This window comes from Monodelphis domestica, chromosome 1, assembly GCF_027887165.1.
Source record: "Monodelphis domestica isolate mMonDom1 chromosome 1, mMonDom1.pri, whole genome shotgun sequence".
Classification (NCBI taxonomy): Eukaryota; Metazoa; Chordata; class Mammalia; order Didelphimorphia; family Didelphidae; genus Monodelphis; species Monodelphis domestica.
In genome coordinates, this window is record NC_077227.1 from 423,891,066 (window position 1) to 423,914,797 (window position 23,732).

Below are 23,732 nucleotides of genomic sequence, written 5' to 3' on the forward strand. Positions count from 1 at the left end.
ATAAAGTCAGACTGCCCCACCCTTCAACAATTATTAATGCCTCAGATCTTTAAAACTTCTGACCATTTGGCAACATACGGTGCCACAAATAGTGGTGTATTTCGACTCAAAAAATCCTAATCTTGCATTGTTATATCTGGAGTAGCCTAGGAGTCATCTCCTTCCCTCACCAGTAAAATGAAAAGGCTGTTTTTCACAAGTATGTCTAAATTCTCTCTCTTCCTTTAAATCCTTTTGATCCTTGTTTGATTAGTTATCTTTTGGCCACTAGAAGGTAAACTCTTTAAATATTTGTTGAATTAAATATCCTGCTTCTCAAGAGCAAGAACCTTGCACTCCTACTGCCCTACAAAAAAAAGTGCTCTTTAAATGTTTAATGATTGATGTGTTCTCAAAACTTAATTTCTGAACCACTTTATTCTGCATTATCCAATTAACCACTTACAGTTAAGTAACTGTTAGCTCCTCAAGTGCAGGAGTTGTGTCTCCTAATATTTGCATTACTTAGTTCCCACAATATAAGCTGCAGGGGCACAAAAACAAAATAGAATGTCTTTACTATAAGGGAACCTACACTCTACCCATGTCCTGCCACTAGATTGTTGGATTTAAGCTAGCAGAACAGTGTCTATTCCAAACGTCCTAGTATAACATTATTTATAGGGAGAGGTAATGTGGAATGATGAAAATACTTCCCTTTTCTATGGCGCTTTAGATACCCATCTGATATAAGGAAACCAGATTTTTTTTTTAGTTGAAGTAAAAAGCCTTTAATAATCTGGCTCTAGGCTCTTTCCAGACAAAAAATATAACTCCCCTTCTCTCACAAGCTTTGGTCCAGCCAAACTGGAAAACCTGCTTTGCCTCACACAAAGCACTGCATTTCCAGCCTCTGTGCTTTAATAAATTCTTAGTTGACTGACTGACAGGCTTTCCCCACTGCCTTTCTCCTCACTTCTATCTTCTGAGATTTTGAAACTTCTAAGTTCAGTTTAAGTACCACTGCCTAGATACATGAAAACTCCTCCTCTGCTGATCCCAGATGTTATTAGTGCTCCTCCCAGCCATCACACCCCACCCACACAACTACCATCTATTTATTTTGTACATGTTTTGTATTTACTTATATGTACGCTTCTCCCCCCCCCCCCCTACAAAACGTAAACTCCTTGAGGGAAGGAGTATTTTGTTTTTCTATCCTTTTCTATCCCCAGTGCACAGCACCAGGAGTTTATGGTGATGTAGCCAAGTGTCGAGGGTTGGAACTTTGGCTATCTGACACCCAATTCCTTTCATTCCCCTCTACACCATAGTGACTGCAAACTCCTGGGTTCTAATACAAATCTACTTACTACCTGTGCAAACATAGTGAAGTTCAAGCACAAAATTGCCCAATCTGGGCTTCAGTTTCCAACTTTGGAAAAGAAGGGAACTAAGTTCCTAAAACTCTAGGGTGCGTTGCTCTAAACCATACATCCTTAGGTCCCAGTTTTCCTATTAAGTCCCGACCCACAATCCTCTCTCAGCTTCCTGAACTACCCAGTACCAACCCCAGGGAGTTGGTAAGAATGTGCGCAGGCGCTGCGACTCCGGCAGTTGGGGAAACTGGAAGGAATACGGTGTGGGGAGACCCGGGACTGCGTGCCTCATCTCCAGACCAATAGAAACTGTCAGCGCAAGTGGGTGGCCAATGGGACAAACGGAAGGCGGTGCAGAGGGCGGAAGGAGTGCGGTTCACGTGACGCGGGAGGGGCGAGGGGCGGGGCAGGGAGGCCCTAGCTGAGGAGCCTCGGGGACAGGACGGCTTGCTGCTGAGGAGGAGACGGCGGGTCGGGTCGGGTAGGGCCGCGTTCCCCCTTTCTAACCTACCCACCCACCCAGCAACCATCCTCCGCGGGCGGGGAGGCAGCTCCACTCACTGTGATCCCCTGGAACTTCCTTGAGGGAGGGGGAGCGTGGTAGCCTACTGTGCTTCGCTCTCTTGCGGGGGCTAGGGCCCCTACTGAGACGCTGTCTGCTCTTAGACCCACCTCCTTACCCTGGCCGTGGCTAGGACCCCCTGTAAACTGCTGGATTAGCTGTGGGGGGATGGGGCAGCAGGGGAGAAGCAGTGATGGTGATGGGCGCATGCGCAGGAAGGAGCCCCTGACCAAACCGGTTGCCCCTGTCTGGGTGGGGGTGTCAGCTTGTTCTTTACTTCTTACCTGGGAGAGAGACCACCCTCATCGTTGTCCTGAACCCCTTTAGCATCTCCTTCAGCCCTTGAATCTAAACTATTTAGGCAAAAATATGTAATTCAATCACAGAATTACAAATTGTTGTCCCTGGACAGGACTAAAGAGATATATCTTATCCTGCCTCAGTTTGCTCATTTCTAAATTTGGAGGGGCATTGGTAACCGAGAGCTTTTGCAGCTTTGACTTTTTCGTAGGTTTTCTGAAATCCTAAATCTTGTCTTAGACCCTTATACTACCGAAAGGCTACCTGGGGCCTATTATTGACAAGAGTTGGAACTAGAAGTAAAATTCTGAATTTTGTGTTCTTTCAATGGCACCAAGCTCTTTTTTTACTCTCCCTCTTGAAGTCCTTTCTGTTTCTGCAAGGATTCTCAGGCCTCTCCTATTCTAAAAAAGAAAACAAACCAGACTTAAAAGCTTTCCTGTCAAACAACTTAGTTTTGTGGACAGGAAAGAGACCTAAGAGAGGAAGGGATTTGCCCAAATTCTCATGGCTGATGAGTACTAGAGCCAGGTCTCTCCTGTTCCAAGTAGAGCATTTTACATGATGTTGATCCCACCTCTGCTTCCATTAAGGAATGTTTGCCCCTTATCTGTCTTTGTCTTTCCTTTTGCAGCATGTTCCTTCTCATTTCCAAGGTATTCTGGGCTATAGTACTGCCTCTCCTAGTTACCTGAGCATTGGCAGGCCATTTTTCCCCTCTTATGAGCTCTTTGCCTAGTCCTTGGCGCTGCTAATTTTTAGTTCATCCCTGTAACTTGTCTCTTGTGGACACTCAGAACTTAAACCTTTACCAGCTATATAGAAAGAATTGCCCTTATTGTCAATGAACAAAATTTAGGTTACACTTAGTTTCTGTCCTTTTTTGAGTTAGTTAGGAATTTATGAGTTAGTAGGATGATAAGACGACACAAAGAATTAAATTATTAGGTATCATTTGGTATTACAAATCCATAAGGGAAGTAAAGAAAAAAATGCTATACTAGGTATGAAGGGAGAAAAGCAAATGCCAGGTGGAGAGGAAAATCAGGGAAGGCTTCATGAAATAGGGGAAGAGGAGGAGGCTTTTGAGCTAAACTTGAAAGATAGAAATTTTGTAGACAGATGAGGCATTAGCCCTGGGTTAAGAAACAGTGGGATAGAGATTCCAGTTTGATCATTTTCCCCAATCCCTCAAAATTGTCATCAGTCAATGTTAATTAAATAAACTCAAAGTTCATAGAATATTAGGATTTAAAATTGGAAGGGATGCTATAAATCACCTAGTCAAACCATTTTATTTTACAGATGATGAAATTGAAGCTCAAAGAGGTTATATAGGTAATGGCAGATCCAAGATTTGAATCTTAAAGGTCATCTAACTAAAAATACTGCACTTTTGTGGATAAAATGAATGTTTTGTTTGGTAGAAGGGAAAGAGCAGAGAAAGAGAAGGGTGGTCCATACCTGTGATTTCATTGGTAAATGAACCTCCCTCTAACAATGCTGATCTGTAGTTGCTCAGCAATTTACAGCCTTAGAAAAGTTCCTGGAGCACTGAGAGGTAAAAATGATTTACCTAGGGTTGGCCCATATAGTCAGTATTTTTCAGAGGGATGATTTGAACCCTGAGCTTCCTAATTTCTAGGGCTTCATTACTCTTCCAATACCTATCAAGCATAACCATGGAAATTGCATGACCCCAGTCCTTCTGCTTTTACTTAAGGCTTTATTCATGGAGTACATTACTTATCTTTAGAAAGCTAATGTCCTAGAAAGACATTGTTAAGCTAACAAATTACTAATGCCCAGTCACTAACATGCTCTAATTTGAACTTTTAGGCTTAGGGTCTTGTTCTTTTTGTTGTTGTTAAGAAAATAAATGTTTAGATTTTAGATTGAACAACTCTTGAAATTTTTATTAAAGCAAAGACCTGGCTTTTCCTGCTGTTTTGTTTTATATAAGCCAGTGGTTAGGCACTATTTGAAGTTGAAATGAATTGTATTTTTTACCTTAAATTCTTGTAGTTGAATAGCCAAAGAACTGATTTCTAATAATTTTACACTTTACCAAAGAATAAATGAACTTTTGCATTTGTGCATGATCCACGATAATCTGGTGTCTAAATTCCACATAAATGTAAGATGTACAAATAAGCACATTAAAGTCCTTTCCTATCAGTGTATGCTTTTAAGTTCTGAATAGGAAAAAAATTAATTTTTTCATGTTACTCTTTGGGATAACTATAATTTTTGGTATTTGAATTTAGAATTGACAGTTTTATATATTTTGACTTTGGAAATTCTCTAGTTTTCTGTACTTTGAAAAAGGTGTCTAATGTATTGTCATTACCTTCTAAAATACATGTAAGGTAACATCCTAATTTATATTTGTAATTGATTTTCTAGTATTTTGTATTTTAACTTTACTAATTTTTAATTACTGACAGTACAATAAATTTTCTAAAATGTCTGAAAAATCAGTTTATTCGTTGCACAGTAAAGATACTAATATGTGGTCTATGGATACTTTTATGAGTAAAAGTGTTAAAGTCAATAAGTTAACTTCATCTATAAAATAAGGGGATTGAATAGGTAAGATTTCTATGTTAATTTTAGCCATAAGTCTTATGGTCATTGTTTTTGTTTTTGTTTTTTTTTTTTAATTTAAAACCCTTACCTTCCATCTTGGAGTCAATACTGTGTATTGGCTCCAAGGCAGAAGAGTGGTATGGGCTAGGCAAAGGGGGTCAAGTGACTTGCCCAGGGTCACACAACTGGGAAGTGTCTGAGGCCAGATTTGAACCTAGGACCTCCTGTCTCATAGGCCTGGCTCTCAGTCCACTAAGCCACCCAGCTGCCCCCGTTATGGTCATTGTTATAATGCTGATGTGATGATACAAGGTCATCATATTTCATGTACTTCTCTGCCAACAAGCATTTAGTAAGGTCCTACCAAAGATTAAATTCCATATAGGTCTTGCCCTCAAGGAGCTTAATTGTATGAATGAGAGCTATACAAATAATTATAATTCTGGAAAAAATGGGGTAAGTGCAAAGGAAAGATATGAAAGGCTATGTGAAATGTGATGAGGTGGCATCTCAAATGGGCCTCTTGAGGAAAGGGGGAAAGGTAAATCAGTAGAAGTCTGGATAGAGTTTATACATAGGGAGATATGAGGTATTGCAGGAAAGTGAAGGAGAGGATTCAACTTTGACAGGAATGCAGGATATGACTAGAATTAGCATGTACTAAAACTGGAAAGATAGGCTCGAGTCAGACTGTTTAAAGCTTTGGGTACGGGTGCTTGCTACTTTATTTTAGAGATAATAAAGGCACTAAAGGTGGTTGAGTATGAATATGATTATATGGTCTAGACAAATCTTATTGCATATTTCCTTCTAATGTTTACTATCTTATCAAAAATCCACTGCAGAGAAAATTCCCATGTACAATGCCACCTACTCTGGTCATTGAAAAAATGGTCATAGGTCAGTAGTGGAAAAAAGCTTTGGACCAGAACACCTGAAATTTGGTTTTGCCTCAGTCTCACTGTGACATTTATTTTACCTTTGGAGCCTCAGTTTATCCCTCTAGAAAGTAAGGAAGTTGGACAAGACCATTGATCTTTGTTCAGAGTTCCAATGACATTATGTAAATTTGTCCAGATAATTATTATACTAAAACATATTCTTTACCTTTTTGTGTCATGGAACCCTTGAACAGTCTGGTGAAACCTGTGGATACTTCAGAGTAATGTTGTTAAATGCATAAAATAAAGTACATAAGATGGCAAAAGTAATAAATTATATTGAAGTTCATGGGTCAGTAGTTCACTGACTACTTTAAAAATCCTTGGTCTAAAGTGTGTGCTAGCAAATAAATGTACTTATACTACTCCTTGCTATTGGGGAGGCTGAAGCTTGTGGATCACTTGAGCTCCAGAGTTCTGAGCTGCAGTGAGCTAAGTTGATTGAGCATCTGCACTAAATCCAGAACCCCAAGTATGTAGTGCCTCTGAGAGTGGGGTGGCCATCAGACTTCCTGAGGAGGGCAAACTAGTTCAGGTGAGAAATAAATAGGTCAGAGTTCCTTTGCTGATCATTATATAGGATCAGGCCCATGTAGGGTTATTGCCCTTCCAATATGGGTGAAATAGGGAGATACAATCTCCATTAAAGAAAATCTATGCTAAGTAAATTTGACCTTTTTTGAGCAATGTCTTTATGTTGGATGTGGTTGTTTAGAAACTTTTGCTGAACTATTTAATATTCTTCTAGTTTCTTCAGTGTAGTTATACATATTATCAGCTTCTAAAGTATTTAGAGCATAAAAATAAGCATCATTTAAATACTAAATCAGTGTTGAGAAATGTTATATTAGCTTAAGATAGGAAAATTTATGGAATCAAATTTCGTTTCTTTGTAGTTGATTATACATTTGTCTTTTAATATTCCAAACTTAAGTCCTAACAAAATATAAGTATGAGGAATTGATATATATGAGTGTTCCTAAAAGAAATACAATCTTATAGAGTCATGGATTCGTAAAATGTTTGATATTAACATGACTTGAGAGATCTGGGCAAAGATGAAGTAATTTGCCCAAGGTCACTTAGATAGTTAGCGGCAGAACCAAGACTAGAAATCATTTCTCCTAATTCCCAATCCAATACACTTTCTTTCACAACAGTAATTTACTTCCTTGCCCATTTGTGCAGTGTTTAGTAGTATTTTTTTCCCTCTCCAGATTTGGGTTAATTTTTAAATCTTTGTCCAATAAGCTGATATGATTGGATAGGTATTTAAATTGAGGATTTTACTATTGGCGTGACCTTAAGCAAGCAATTAGAAGACCAATGATGTGACCAAATATGCCAGGGTCCATGTCATGAATACACTTTAACTGTTGGGATTTATCTTTGAAAATCCAGTAAGGGTATATTTGAAGTAGTCGTCAATTTACAGTATTACTAATAAAGCTTTCAGAGATTTGCTGTGGGTCAAATAAGGAGGTTTTTTGAAGACTCACTTTCCCAGTAAATTATTTTTCTCTTTTGCTCAACAATGAACAGGTAAACGTTATACCAGATATTCCAAAAATCAATGTAATTTTAAGCATTAATAATAAAATTGCACTAAGATTTTGGGGATATCTCATATACATACTGCCTTCTTTTAGTTTTGTGTGATTGATATTCAACTGCATGTAGTACCTTGGGTGGCCACACTTAACATCAAAGTGTATTTGGAGCTGGAGGGAATATTAAAAGATCATCTAGTTTAACCTACTCATTTAAAAAAAAAAGGAAATTGAGGCTCAGAGAGGTTAAGTGATTTGTTTTATGTCACAAGGTAAATAGTAGATACTTTAGAAGAACTCAAATTCAATCTTCTCCAGATTCAGCACTTTTTTTCCACTTCACTCTTAACCTTTCATATATTTTTAATATATTTGAGATGTAAACTGACTTTGATGTTCATTTTTCTCTCAATTTTGCTAGATTTCTAGGTTCTAGTCTTTAAAGATTAATGATCTGTGACCTTCAAATGCTGTTCTAGTAATGTTGTATTTGTATACTACTTCCAGGGATCTATTCTGACAGAAATTTTCCTTTATACTACTGTCTGGTAGAGCTCATTCCTTAAACCCTATTTCCAAATTAGAAGGTTTTTTTTATGACAATATAATCATTAGTAACTCTTAAAGATTAAATTTTGCATAAACCCCTTTTAAACCTGATAAGCATTTAGAGTCTACTCTGCTTGGCAAGGAAGATACTAAGATAAAAATTGGAGGAGAAGGAGTTCCTGTTCTCAGTGGGCTTACATTCTTCTGGAAATACTTTTACATAGGAAATGTTAGATTAAAATTAATATCTTCAAGTTCTTATTTTCCATAAAGTTTATTAATAATCACTTAATAGAAAAGGTAGATAATCATAGTCTCCTAACGGATCACAGGGAGGATTGTATAGAGGGAATTTCATCCCCCTCCCCCTCCTGGATTGCTGACCTGGTTCATCCTATTTTTTACATGCCAGCATTGCATCCGTGAACATAAATAAAAGGGTATGGATGGACCCCACTGGTGTCTCTACTTCCCTGAGTAGGCAGGTGAGATGGATGGAGAATACTGCAGGATGAACTACATATGGTCAGACTTAGAGTAAGAAAGAGACTTTAAATCTATGCTTATCTACCTTTTCTATTAAAAGTGATTATTAATGAACTTTATGAAAAACAACTTGAAGATATTAATTTTAATCTAACAGAAACTGATTATTTGATGATGAAGAGAGTGCTAGCATCTCAAGAGATTACAGAAGTACCCCCAAACAATGGCACTTGAGTTGAGCTAAGACTTCAAAGAGGGAGGGAATAAATTCCAGCTCATGAGTAGGTAAGAGATATAATGCACAACTCTGGTAAGAACAGTAAGTAGTCCAATTTATTTAAAACTTGGACTATATGAAGGAAAATAGTGTGAAATTAAGACTACCAGGGTAGGATGGTAAATGTCTTAAGGACTGAACTGAGGAATTTGTATTTTATCCTAGAGACAATAGAGAACCACTGAAAGTTATTTGTAAGGGAGTCAGGCCTGCACTATTGAAAAGCCATTTTGACAGTTGTATGGTGAACTGGAGAGGGGAGCCTGGAAGCAGAGAGACCAATTAAGAGGCTGCTGAAAGTTGTCTAAGCAGAAATGAAGGACCTGAAATAAGGAAAAGGAGAAAGATAAGAGAGATGTGTTGGTAGAAGTTTGGAAGAGGTGACTTTAGACAGGAAAATATTTTGTTTTGGATGTGGAGAATTTTAGATACCAACTGCACATCCAAGTAGAGATGTCGCTAATTGTGATCTGAAACTCAGATAATGTCTGGATGTATAGATTCTGGAGTCATCTGTCTATCTCTGTTAACTGAACCCATGACAACTCACCAAGAAATAGGATATAACAAGAAAAAAGAGTAGAAGGACCAGTACACAATATTAGGGGATGATGATACAGCAGAGAAGACAAGCCATGGTCAGACACGGGTGGTTGGCACTGTCAAAACTTGTAGAGGTCAAGAACTTTGGGTCTGAAAAAAGACCATCAGATTTGATATTTTAAAAATCAGTCTGGGGGGATGGGGAGAGCTAGGTGGCTCAGTGGATAGAGAGCTACGTATAGAGACAATGGGGGGTTGGGAGGGTGGGCCTGTGTTCAAATGTGGTCTCAGATACTTCCTAGTTGTGTGACCCTGGCCAAGTCACATAATCCCCATTACCTAATCCTTACCACTCTTCTGCTTTGGAACCAATACATACTATTCTAAAATGAAAGGTAAGGGTTTTTGGTTTGTTTGCCTTTAAATTAATGGGGGCATATAAGTAACAGAATAGAGTGCCAGACCTAGAGATGGGAGGACCTGGGTTCAAATTTAGCCTCAGACACTTCCTAGCTATGTGATCCTAGGCAAGTCACTTAACCCCATTTGCCTAGCCCTACTCCTTTTTAGAGTGGTAACTGTGACAGAAAGTAAAAGTTTTTAAAAAAATAATGGTAACTTTCGAGAGAAGTAAGATCAGAAGTCAGAGTGTAGGCATTGATTAAGAAGTGAGTGGGAGTTGAGGATGTGGAGGCTAAAGGTAGATGTTTGTTTAGGAATTCAGTTATGACAAGTCATTCCCTAATTAATAAATGGTCAAATGATACAAAGAAGCAATTTTTATAGAGGAAATCTAAGCAACCTGTGAATAATATATGAATAGATGTTCTAAATCACTAATGATCAGAGAAATGCAAAAACTGGCTAATATGACAAAAAAAAAAGAAAAATAACATGTTGTAGAGGATGTGAAAAAACTGGAATATTAATACACTGTTGGTGTAGTTGTGAACTGAGCCAACCCTTCTGCAGAGTAATTTGGAATTCTGCCCAAAGGGCTATAAAACTGTGCATACCCTTTGACCCAGCAATACCATTTCTAGGTATGTATCCCAAAGAGACCCTCCCAAAAAGGAAAAAGACCTTTAAATTGACAAAAATATTTATAGCATCTCTTTTTTGTAGTAGCAAAGAATTGGAAATTGAGGGGATACCCATCAATTTTGGAATGGCCAAACATGTTATGGTTTACAATTGTGATTGAATACTCCTGTACTATGAGAAATTACAAGCAGATGAGTTTCAGAAAAACCTGGAAAGACTTACATGAACTGATGCAAAGTGAAGTGAGCAGAACCAGGAGAACATTGTTCATGGTAATAGCAATATTGTAAGATAATCATCTGCTAGCAATTTAGCTATTCTCAGTAATATATTAATCCAAGACAATTCCAAAGGACTCGTGATGAAAAATGCTATTTACCTCCAAAGAAAAAAGTGAGTCTGAATGCAGATTGAAGAATCCTTTTAGATTTTTTTCTTTGTTTTTCCTTTTTTTGTCCATTTTGCAACCCAGCTAATATGTATAATATATATGAAATCGCTTGTCTTTTCAAGGAGGAAAGGAATAGAGGGAGAGAATTTGGAATTTAAATTTTTTTAAGTTTCTTAAAATTGTTCTTACATGTAATTAGAAAAAAGAAAATATAAAAATGTTTTTTTTTAAAAAGAGGAATTCATCCATGAGCTGGAGATAGTAGCAAGTTTTAGTAAAGGTCTTTTGAAGGGGGGAAACATGTTTGTGGATAGCAAGGAAAGATGGAGTAGGTAAGAAAAATTGAAGTTGGAGGGGAGGTGAAAGAGATGAGAGAGAAACAAGCTCCTGGCAAAGGAAAGCAATGTGATCATTAGATAAGTTGAGGAATTTAACAGTCCTCTACCGAGGATGGCCTTTGAAGCAAGAGCAAAGGAGAATACTGGAGATAATGTAGTGTTGAAGGTTGATAGAACATGAGTGGCCATTTCTATGATTTATATGTCCTTCCAAATGTTAATACTTCTGCCTAGTAGATGTGACTGAATATTGTTTGCCTAGAGATGAATCCTGTTATACTAATTCTAACTATGTGACTAATATAGCAAGTCGGTTTCCTGTCAATTTCTTCTCTTGACTCTTTAGCCTCTTTGGGATAAGGAAGAGAAATAATGGTAATGCATTTTCCTATTACTTGTATTATAGGGCATTAAGGCAATAGGGTATATGAAAAAAGCCAGAAGACCTGAGTTCAAAGCTCACCACTGACATTTATTGACTATATTCCCCCTATCTGGGCCTCAGTTTCCTTAACTGAAAATTGGATACTTATTCTACTTTATTATTGTACTTCATAGGCTTGTTTTAAGGAATTTGCTTTTTGAATCTTAAAGAGAAATGTGAATTGTTCTTGTTTATTATGTCTAACAAGTGACCTTTTCAAAAGCTATAAAAAGCTCCTTTCCTTCTACTTGAAATACTTATTTCAACCTTGCACTAAACAGTTTTTCATGAAGGGTTAGAAACAAAAAGCATTTAACTAGGAGTTAGAAAACTTAATTCCAATTCTAGTTATACTACAGTCTCTTTGGCCTTGAGCAAATCACTTAATTTCTCATTTGTAAACTAAGAGCATCTTCTTAAAGTATAGGCCTGAACATGTCACTCCTCATTCCTGTTCAGTAAACTCCAGTGGCTCCCTGTTATTTTGGGGATCAAATATAAAATCCTTTGTTTTTTAAAGCCCTTGATACCATTTTGTTCCATTTGCCTTTCCACATATTCTTCTATCCAGTGATGCTGGCTTCCTTGCTGTTCTCAAACATAACACTCACATCTCTCATCTTTCTGTTTTCACAGACTGCCCCCCATGTCTGGAATTCTCTCCCTCCTCATCTGCCTTCTGGCTTCTTTCAAGTCTCAGCTAAAATCTCATCTTCTGCAAGAAGCCTTTCAAGGTTCCACTATTAAGGCAGTGCCTTCCATTTGAGATTATCTCCCATTTATCCATTTATCCCATGTGAATCTTATTTGAACATAGTTTCCATGTTGTATCCTCCTATTAGACTGTGAGTTCCTTGGGAACAGGTGCTGTTTTTGTTTTTCTAGTGTCTATCACATAGTATATGCTTAATAAATGAGTTGGCTTGATTAGATAAAATAATGTATCTTCTTCATACACTAAAATTCTATGTTTCAATTCCATAGTATCTGGCATAATATAGCAGGAGTACCAGATTTTGTGTTAGGTTCAAAGCCCAATTCTGATACTTAAAACCCATGTGACCTCAGACAAACCACTTCAGCTCTTTGTTTGTTTCCTTATCTGCAAAATGAGGGAGTTGGACTTCCAGCTGTAAATCTCTGCTCCTTAAAGTAATCACTTCATGTTGCTTGAGTACTTGCTGGTCCACCAACACTCAAAAATGTTATTCCAACTCTCATCTAGAGTTGGAATAGTTGTGATAGGAACTTCTGTTCCTATCACAAGGCTTCAGAGAACACATGCCTTCTGGCCAGCTTATTCTTGATTTGCCCTCACTCAGGATCCTGTAAATCAAATAGACATTATAGTTAAGCTAGATCATGATGCTGTTATTGCATTTCTCTTAAGTATTAGCTACAAGGTAATTTGTTTTAAATTAACTACATAGTATCCCAGAGTTGAATATTTAGTGCCATGGTCCATGACAATCTAACAGGAAGAGAATAATTGTTGTAGGTTGGAAGGAAAAACCTGTCCCCTCTACATTTGTTTCCTTCTCTGCAAAAGGAAGCTGTTAGATTAGATAGATCTTTAGGGCCTCTTTTCTATGTCTAAATACAGTCTTTGAGCAGCTCCATGTTGCTCTGATAGATCATAATTCTTTACAAATTGCCTATTTGGGTGTAGTATTCCTCAAGAATATAGAAAAACCAGCTTTTTAATGCAATGTTGTAAGAATCATCGAATTTTCAAGCTGAAGGGACTTTAGAGATCATATTAACCACTGAGTTCTCCAAATATTTATTAAGATAAGTTACTATGCTAAGTACTGAGAATACAAACACACAAGTAAACCATCCCTTCACTGCATGGAACTTATATTCCTTTTTTTTTTCTCCCAACTTTTGACTTTAATCAACACCAAGAAAGATGAGCAGTTCTATACATAAAAGTAAAACATAGAAAGAAGCCACAAAGCTGTATTATGAGTAGGTTGCTTTTCTTCTTAAGCATATAATAAATTCCACTTATCTCCACTACTATTCTGCTTTTCTGTGTTTCCTACTTATCTTTGTTTTGTTCTTATTTTTTGCAGCTTCTTACATGCCTCAGTGACTTTTCTCCCCTGTTTTTGTAACCCCTTTGCTAGGCCCACTATTTCAAATACTCTTCCAATATCCCTCACCAAATTAAAATTTAGAAAAATAAAATCTTTTTATCAAATGTGTTGTTAGGCAAAACAAATCTCCATACATATCTCATTTGCACTTTAAATTCATCACCTTTCTTTCTGGGATTAGTAAACATTCCCTTATCAATCTTTGGCAATTGTGGTTGTTCATTACATTGATCACAGCTCTTAGTCTTTTAGAGCTTTTTTTTTTAACAGCATTTTTCTGTTAGGTTTATTCTCACTCCACTCTTTCGGTTTATACAATTTCTCCCAGGTTTCTCTAAATCCATCCATTCCATGATTTCTTTATGCTAAATTTGTAATAGCATACATGTGTTAATAATAAGTACGTAGTATAAAATATATGTGTAATACAATAACATTACATTGTGTTCACATATCCTAATTTGTTTTTCCAATTGATGCTTCCCCACCTATTTTCCAATTCTTTGTTACTTGCCAAAAGAACTGCTATAAATATGTATATAAATAACTGAATTGTTTATATAGACCCTTTTCCTTTTTTAATTTTTTTTCAGTTATAGGCCTAGTAGTGGTATCACTGGGTCAAAGAGTACACACAGTTCAGTAGATTTGGCAGGGCTTTGCAAAACGACTAAACCAGTTCATAGAAGTAGTTTATACTCTAATGGAGGAAACATACATAAGTACATACAGAATGAATACAACTGGGAGGGATGGGGAGAATCAGTAAAGATTTCTTCTAGAAGATGGCATTTTAGATGAATCTAAGGAAACCAGAAATTCAAAATTGTAGAGATAAATAAAAAAGGCATTCCAGGTAGGGATTCAACAAGTACCAAAGCCTAGAAACAGCTTGTGGAGCACTGTGTATGCAGATCATTGAGTAGTAATCCAATGTGGCTGGATCACAGCAGAGGTAGAGGAATGTGTAAGAATGCTAGGGAAAGTTAAGGGATAATGAGATTGTAAAGAGATTTATGTTATATACCATTACTTTTCTTGCTTCAAGGCTCCGTTAAGATGCTACCCCTACCACAACACCCTTTCCTGTTTCCCCAGCTATTAGTGATCTTTCTCAAATATTCCTAGAACATTTTATTTTGTTTCTAAATTCCCTGTTACTTGTATTCTTCTTATGAACATGTTAGAATGTTGTTTTTTGAGGTCAGAGGCTATTTAGTTTTTGTATGTTTACATCAGTAAAGTCTTGTTTCTGGTAGTGTTCTGGGTATTATTGGGGGGAGGCTTTTTGTTTTTAGAAAACAAAAAGTTTTGAGAAAACTGAAGCTCAGAAAAGTGAAATGGTATTCTTAAGATTCCAGGATAGTACCACTACTCCTGAAATCTGGATTCTGTTGAATCCCTGTCCACAGTAGCTTCCACTACTTAGGATATAGTACTTTGGAGGTTTCTGCAGTTCACCAAATGTAGTGTAGCAGATTAGATAGCAGAGAATTAAGTAAATCATACGATTTTGAGCTGAGTATTTTGTGTATATATTTTTTGTTTTGGTTTAAAGCTTAGAAACTGCATTGTTTTCTGTTTTACTTGAAAGAACCTATTATTTGACAGTGAATCTTTTACTTTGAAGTTTTACTTATATTTCCTGTAGTTTGGAATTTTCATTTAAAAAATTAGTCTTCCTGGGCCCTTAAGGCATTTTTCTTTTTAGTTTTATTAAAGAGGGCCATTTAAAACAAAAATTTGAATTTAAGGTCATAGGAGGGAAGCATCCTGGTATAGGAGAAAGGATAGCTTTAGAATCAATGACAGTGGGTTCAGATCCCAACTTTGACAATAGTCATCTGTGTGACCTTAAGCAAGTAAACTGGTGGGGCTTAACTTTATTATCTACATTGAAGGGATTGGAGCAAATCCCCATCCTTAGATATTTTTAAAAATATTTTTATAAACAGAATGTTTATGTATATAACAGGCATCATAATGAAGTGGAAACAATAATAAACTAGGAGTTTGTGAATTTGTGAGCCTTTGATACAGTCTCAAGATATTATATAAAAAACCTAAAGTTGGAAGGTCTGAGTTTGAGGCTGCTCTTCCCTTTTATTAGCAGTGTTAAGTTACTGCTAAGGCAGATGTTCTCACCCTTAGGTTGTTTCCCTATTTCTAAAATGAAGAGATGTACTATCCTATCTCGTAAGGTTTTTATGTTGAAACTATGTCATAGAACTGTCATGTGTTAAAAGATTGTTTCCGTGAAAACTAAATTGTTAGATATTTGTAAATGAAAACATTAAGAGAGTGGCTAAATTTTTTGTGGTTTTAGTTACCTTTAGTTGAACCACAGATTTCTTAGACCCATGAAGATGTTGTCTTTCTGGTTTTTGTTTTGTTTAAATAGAAGCATTTTGAGAGTCATCAGAAAACTAAAATGAAACCTTCCTGTCATCTCAGTCAAGCAATTCAAAGACACTAACCCTCAGATTCAGAGAAAGCTGTGTTATATTGTTCATAACTAATGGTGGCGGAAAGGAATTTATTTCATGAAAGAAGGGGAGATTTTCTATTAATTCTTTCGATTCTAGCCCACTCTTCCAAAGGAAAAACTTTGCAAGATATATAAGGTTCAAGGACAAAAAAGATGTTGATTACATTAGTGGAATTTTGATGTGTTTTTTTTTCCTACTGTTTGGGTTAAAGAATAAGCCAAAATTCGTTCTAGGTTTCTTCTTTTTAATCTCTTCAGATTCTACAAGTGATCTTAATTAGGAAGGGGATACACTATCTTTCTCTTAACTTGATCTTCCCATACCCTAACAACACTCTTTTTTTTGTCTGAGCAGAAAAGATTGAAGGATGGAGAGAATAAGGTATAGGGAGGGAAGCCTCTGCCAAAGGAAACGATAGTCATCTTTCTAAAATCTTTTTTATACTGTTGTCCAGTTTTGAACTTGGATGAAAAAAAAAACAACTGGGAGATACCGATACCGGGAAGCTTTCCTCATTTCCCAAGTTTATTTTGCCCTTCTCTTTCCTTCTTCCCCCACCCAAATATTTGCATGTGAACACTCACATAGAATATAAGTGTGCATTAGGAGGAGGTAGCTTGATGTACTAGAAGGAATAGTAGACAAGGAGTCAGGAGATTTGAGTTCTGCCACTAGCTATGTGATTCTGGGCAAGTCATATTACCTTTCTACACCCTAATTTCTCATTATTAAAATGAAGGAGTTTAGTCTCAATGATCTCTTAAGATGTCCTTCCAGAAACAACACTGATTCTGACATGATCACGTGCTATCTTTGTAACCTTTCATAAATCATTACATCTCTTTAGGAATAACAACATCCCTTCCTCAGTTATTGTTCCACATGCCTATGTGTACTAGTCACTCTTATTTGTGCCTTTTGGGTCAAACATTGCTTAAAAAAAAAAAGATATAAAGGAAATCAAGATGTTTTGACAAGCCAGGACCTGAAAGCAACACCAGTGGAAAATAACAATCCTGACATGCTGGTTAGAAAATAGTGCCTTATATTCAGATGTTAGCTATATTCAACTCAGTTTGTTAATATCAATAAGATCTCTTTCAATTCAATTAAATCAAATATGGGAAGTTGTTTTAGCTACATTGCCTGAAGGGCAGAGCTTGAGAGCTCATTCCAGGTCCCTCAAGAAATTCCTCCAGTGTATCTCTTTTACTTTAATGAAAATTCAAATACTTTGTTCCAACTGGACCATTCTCCTTGTCTACACATCATGTTCTTACCTTCTCACCTTTGCCCATGTAGTTACTTGTTTCTTCTTCCTACTACATCCTCTTGTATGCTCTTTGTTTGTAATAACCATCTTCACATATTTAAAGGATTGTCCTATGGAATAGGGATGAGACTTGTTCTGCTTGAACTCTAAGAGCCTAACTTGGTACTATGGATAGACATTGCCTAAAGAAAAATTTGCATTCAAAAGCTGGAAAAGCTTCCTAACAATGAGAATTGTAAGACTCTGGAATAGGCTGCCTGAGGAAATTCTGGGTTCTTCCAGCTGAAAGACTTTTTCTAAGAAGCTGAGTAACCAATTTTCTGAGATGTGATACTGCAGATTCCTTTTCTGAGAGCACTTTGGAGCAGATGGTTTCCATCCTCTTTTATAACTGAAATGCTGTAGAAGAACCTTAGAATGATGGATATTAGAACATGATTCACATTCCTACAGCACTTAGAGATTTACAAAGTGCTTTCCTTAAAATAGTCCTGTAAAGTTGTGAAGAGTTGTAAAAGCTAATAAGAAATTTATATTTTATTTTAGAGGAAATGGAGTTAAATAGGTATGTTACATGGTCAGATCTGTGCTTAAGAAAAATTACATTGGCAGGAATATTCAAGATGGATTGGAGTGGGGAGAGACTTAAAGTCAAGGAGACCATTTAGGAGGCTGTTAAAATAACCTAGGCAAAAGATGATGAAGGTCTGACTAAGATGGTAACTGCCAGTGAAGTAAAGAGGTTGTATGTGAAGGAGTAGTATATGAGAGATGTAAAGACAGAAATGGTGTTATTTGCATGCCCAAAGGACTTTAAAAGAATGAATCCCCTTTTGTCCTGCAAAACCCTACTGAGTTTATATCCCAAAGATTAAAAAAAAATGGAAAGGTTCTGTTTGAACAAAAATATTTATAGCTGTCCTTTTTATGGTGGCAAAAAAATTGGAAAATGAGGGGGTGTCCCTTGATTGGGAAATGGCTGAACAAATTGTGGTATATCGTAGTGATGGAATATTGTTGTGCTATAAGGAATGATGAACTGCTTGATCTCTGTAAGAACTGAAAAGACCTACACGAATTGATGCACAGTGAAATAAGCAGAACCAGGAGAACATTATACACAGAGTCTATAACATTGTGGGACAATCAAATGCAATTGACTTTACTACTAATAGCAATGTAATGATCCAGGACAGTTCTGTGGGACTCATGAGAAAGAATGCTATCCACATCTAGAGAAAGAACTGTGGGAGTAGAAACACAGAAGAAAACATGTGATTGATCACTTGTTTACATGGATATGTGATTTTGGATTTTGGTTTTAAAGAATTGCTCTTTTTAAAAAAATGAATAATATGGAAATGGGTTTGAGTGATATGTGTGTGTGTGTGTGTATATATATGTATATGCATGTATGCATGAATAACCCAGTGGAATTGCTTGTCAATTCTGGGAGTGGGGAGGGATGAGGGGAGGAAGAAAACATGAATCACATAACCATGGAGAAATTTTTTAAATTAAAATTAAAAAAAAAGAAATGGCATTATTTGGCAACTGATTGATATGGGGAATGAGGACAATGTAATGCTATTATGAGTGAGAGTGATCCTGATTTGTGAGGTGTCCACACCTAAGGATTTATAAGGTAACCCAATATATTTTAAAAGATTTATTTGTGAGTCAGATGGCCAGGAGGCAGCTTGCAGGTGATAGACTGCCTCCCTGAAGTACAAAAGAATGGAATATATAAGCATTTCACCAGAGAACTGGTTATATAATAGAATACTGGGAGGAAGAGGGCATATGACTTCAAAAACAGGTGACTAAGGGGGAATGTTGATAAAGTCGTCTGTCAGTGAGATAATCAGATCTCAAAAGTATGAAACATGACTGACATCTTTATTCATTTATCTGTGGTTATCAGGGATGGTCTTCTCTGGCCAGCCCAGTTCTCGAATTTAGAAAAGTTCTCGAGGTGTCCCCCAAACTTCTGCATCCTTATTTCTGAGACCCGCTACAATGCCAAGGTTACAAACTTGGGAGACTGAAAGGGTAGTGAGTGGTGTCTTCAACTCATGTGACCACCATTCTGCTCAATGCACAGTCACCTTTCTCTGGGACTATTATAATAGTTTGTTTTTTTAGGAAGTAGATTTTTATTTCTATCTTTTGTTTTTACATTATCTATTTTCCCCCTTCTTTCCTTCCTAGAGCCATCCCTTATAATGATTTTTTAAATGGAAGAAAAAGAAAGATTCTGACTTCTTTAAAGAATTTAATCAAAGTTTTCTTTTTTATATTTCTTCTTTGGGACCAAGCTTGGTCATTATAGTTTCTTAATATTCAACCTCAGTTAATGTTAAAATTATTCTATTACACTGTTGTGGTCATTGTGCATATTTTTTCCTGGTTCTGTTGTTTTAACTTTTCATCAGTTTATGTCTTTTCATGCTTCTCTGTATTTTCACAATTTCTTTTAGCATATTAATATTCCATTAAGTTCACATTTGGAGCAAGTAGTTGACACAGTAGTGCCAGACCTGGAATCAGGAAGACCTGAGTTCAAATATGGCCACAGACACTTACTGGCTGTGTGACCCTTGTCAAATCATTTAACACTGTTTACCTCAGTTTCTTCATCTATAAAATGAGCTGGAGAAGAAAATGGCAAATCACTGCAATATCTTTACACACATACACACACACACACACACACACACACACACACACACCCCAAAATTGGGGTCATGAAGAGACAGAAAGGACTGAAAAATGACTCAATAACAATAAAAGTTCATGTAGTCATTTCCTAATTAGTGTCCAACTATTTTGTTTCCAGTTCTTTGCTACCACAAAAACCACTGCTGTAATTTAGAATTATTCAAAAAAAGTGACTAAAGTATCCATAAACTTTTACCCAGTCTATTACTAGGCATATGCCTAAGGAAATCAGTTTTATTTATATTTTCTTAAAAGGATACATATGCAGGAAAATGTTTATAGCAGGATTTTTTGTAGTAACAAAGGAAATGAAGTATGATGCTCATGATTGGGAATATCTAAATATATTGTGATACATAAATTAATAGATTAGTGTTATGCTATAAGAAATGCTATAAGAAAAATATATGACAATTATGAATACCGGGAAGCATTCTAAACTGATGCAAAATGGAATGAGCAGATCCTAGAAAAATAATATACGCAATGACTTCAACAGTGTAAACTCAAAGAACAACCATGAAAAAAAATTGAAAATGAATGTTGCAAAATTGTGAAGCACAAACATGCCTCCAAAGAATGGATGTAAAATACTTCCTTTGACTTCTTTGTAAAGGGTAGAGAATGTAGATATGGATCATTCATCAGATTTCATTCACTGAATTAATTACTTTTAATGTTTCCTTTTTCCTTTTTTTTCCCTTTAAAAGAACTTCATTATATAGAATAGCCCTCTGGGGAAAGTATAGGGAAGATAGAAATTTTAAGTGTTATAAAATCAAAAGATGTCAAATTAAAAAAAATATTATCATAAATATTGTGGCATTTCTCTTTATGATTTATATCCTTAGTCATTATGCCCAGCCGGAAGATTTGTGTCAGAATTTGGACATTTTAATCTGAGATGATTTTTATTTTTATAATATTGAATTATTTATTTCTGTTCCTGAGTCCTGAATCAAGGCTCAGACTCATTTTTTTTTTGTTCCTAGGAAATTTGAGGAATATTTCACCTTAGAAAACTTCCCATTACTGTAGGCAGGGTAAAAAGGCACTCCTTAAACTGTAATAATTTAAACTATAACTTTCTCTAAGGCATTTTTGAAAAAATAAACTCTCTTTGAGAATAATAAGAATCCCAACAAAGGAAAGAGCTACTGAAAACATGATTGAGGCAACTTATATTTTCTAGCGAGAGATTGCTAGATGAAGCTAAGCTTCATAAGTTCCCTAACATTCAATTTCTTAACATGCCAGAGAAGGGCATATTACCCATGTTTCTCTAGCTGGTGAACTTTGACCCATTTGAAAATAGGGTGTGTTGGCAGTTTCCTTATATGGGTAAAGATCCACCTCCCCTGTGATGAAGTAATGAGAGAGGAGTTGAGGTCTCTAAGTTCACCTTCTTTTTCTAAATATCCACCAATGGTGTCTGCCAGGAGGAGTCCAAAGGTCAAACTGTCAGACAAATCAGAAAGAGGGAATAGTTTTAAATAAAAGCAAAAGGCAGGACTTATAAGGGGTCTTTTCCAGAAGAGGCTGGTGAAAGATTCATTCTTTATTAATGAATTTACATTCTCCCATTAATAGACCATGTTATTATCAGGTAAATGACCTGATGTTATTTATTGGTTAAAGTTCCAAGTACTACAAATCACTTACTTTGCATAATCCCAAAAGTTAGTAATCTTTTAATTGGGCTACTGACCTCATCTTCCCCTTTTCCAAACTATTCTCCACATAGGTGACTAATTGTTATTCTTAAGTTATAAGTCACATTGTCTCTCTCCCCTGTTCAAAAAACTAGTGGCTCCATATTGTTAATAATAACAATAACAACTAACATTTATGTAGCACTTGCTGTGTTCCAGGTAGTCAATTGTTGTCTCATTTGATTCTTATGACAACCTTGGGTGGTAGTTGCTTATTATTATCATGCTGATTTTACAGATGAGGAAAAGGAGGAGAAATGACTTACCCAGGATCATACAGATAACAAGTATTTTGATTTGATTTAAACACAGGACTCTGAGACGCCAGAACTAGCACTTTATTCACTATGCCGCAATTACCTCTGGGATCAAATATAATCTCTTCTGTTTGTCTTTTAAAATCCTATATGAACAAAGGAAGCCATAGGCTTCTTCTTACTAATCCTCACATATAACATATTGTATCCCATGCCATTGCAACAGCTCTTTCTCAGATCTGAAATGTGCTCCCTTCTTATCTCCACCTCATAAAATCCCTTCTTTCCCTCAAAATTCAGAACAAATGCCGAATTCTACATGAAATCTTACCTGATTCTCCTAGTTGCTTATTCCCTCCCTCACAATTATCTTACATTTCTTTTGTATATAACTATATGTGCAGATATTGTTTCCCCTCATATAATGTGAGCTCCTTGAAGAACTTTTATTATTTGTTTTTGTAGCCTCAGAGGCTAGCATAGGACTTGACAAAGTAAGTCCTTAGTAATTTCTCATTGACTGACTGGTAGCTTGATGACCAGATTGAGAAGTTTTCACAGAGTATATTTCAGTCTTTCTTAAAATTAGTCATTTCAACAAAGGCACTTCCTTTAAAAGGGTTTACTTTAAGAGATGATCTTCATGATCTGAAGTAATCATAAACATTTACTGCTTTCTGCTGAGGAACACCCCCAGACTTAGCTAGGCAGATCCTCAGAAGAGATACACATTCTTTTGGTAGACTCATAACTCAAAACCTTTCTAGATTGACATAGGTCCACCAAAGCTTCATTGTCAAAGCCTAAAAAATCTCAGGAGCATTTCCATAACAAGTAGGACTTCAGTAGTATAAAACATACTGGGGGGAGGGGGTGCAGAATAAGCTTTATAAGTTGTTAAGAGTATAAATAACTTGCTTTTCAGAAGTTACACTTACCTTTTTACATTTTGCTTGGAACTATGTTCTAGAAATTAGTTTATCATAGCTTTAGAGCTAAAAGGACCTGAGATTTCATTTAGTTCACCTCTTTCATATGAGGCCTCAAGAGCTTAAGTGACTTGCCTAAAATCATACAAATAGCAAATGGCAGAGCTGGAATTTGAATCCATGTCCTGTAACTCTGTACCAAGTCATAGCTATCTGAAACATCCTATACTGAGTTAAGTTCCAGTAAACTAATAGGTTGGGAGTTGGTGTTATGAATACACTTGCTACTTTTCAGAATAACCCCAGGCTCCAGAACCTATGGGTATTCTCCTTCTGTTTTGTTCTCTTCTGATTTTAACATGAAATTGTGGTTCAATTCCCATTTCCTTTACTTCAAGGAAGATTGTTATATATTTTTTGTGCATATAAGGCTTCAGTTTGACTGGAGAACATTGTGGATTTCTAGAATTGGTGTTTTGAATCTAGTGACTTTTTTAATTTAGCATTTTTAGAAAATTAGGAATAGATTTAAATTTTTTTATTTTATTTTCAGTTAACAAGAATTTCATTTCTTTCATCCTGCCTTCCCTTCATTAGTCAAGTTGGGAGAAGAATAACAAAACCTTTGCAACAAATATGCATTGTCAAGCAAAATAAATTCCCATATTGGCTGTGTCCAAAATATATGTATCTCATTCTTCACTCTGAGTCATCATCACCTCTCTTATCTGGTGGTAGGTAGCATGCTTCAGGTGGTAGGTAGCATGCTTCATTATGTGTCCCCAAAAACTAGGTGGGTCATTGTATTGAAAGGGCAGCTAGATGGTTCAAATACCAGGCCTGGCATTAGGGGGATCTGAGTTCATATGTGACCAGGCATTTACTAACTGTATGACC

The 23,732-nt window shown here is 36.3% G+C and overlaps 1 protein-coding gene across 3 annotated transcripts in view; it reads left to right on the forward strand.

The window, feature by feature from the left end:
* RABGAP1 (RAB GTPase activating protein 1) overlaps positions 1 to 23,732 on the forward strand; it is a 226,560-nt gene that overhangs the window by 1,147 nt on the left and 201,681 nt on the right. Inside the window, exons 1-2 of one of the 3 annotated variants that reach the window (XM_056812108.1) lie at positions 1,746 to 1,839; positions 23,389 to 23,569. The exons of 1 other annotated variant lie outside the window; for it this stretch is intronic. The gene's annotated coding sequence lies outside the window, so the exon portion shown is untranslated. Of the gene's footprint in view, positions 1 to 1,716; positions 1,840 to 23,388; positions 23,570 to 23,732 lie in introns of those variants that run through there. One more of the 3 variants, XM_007474620.2, reaches the window with a different exon arrangement.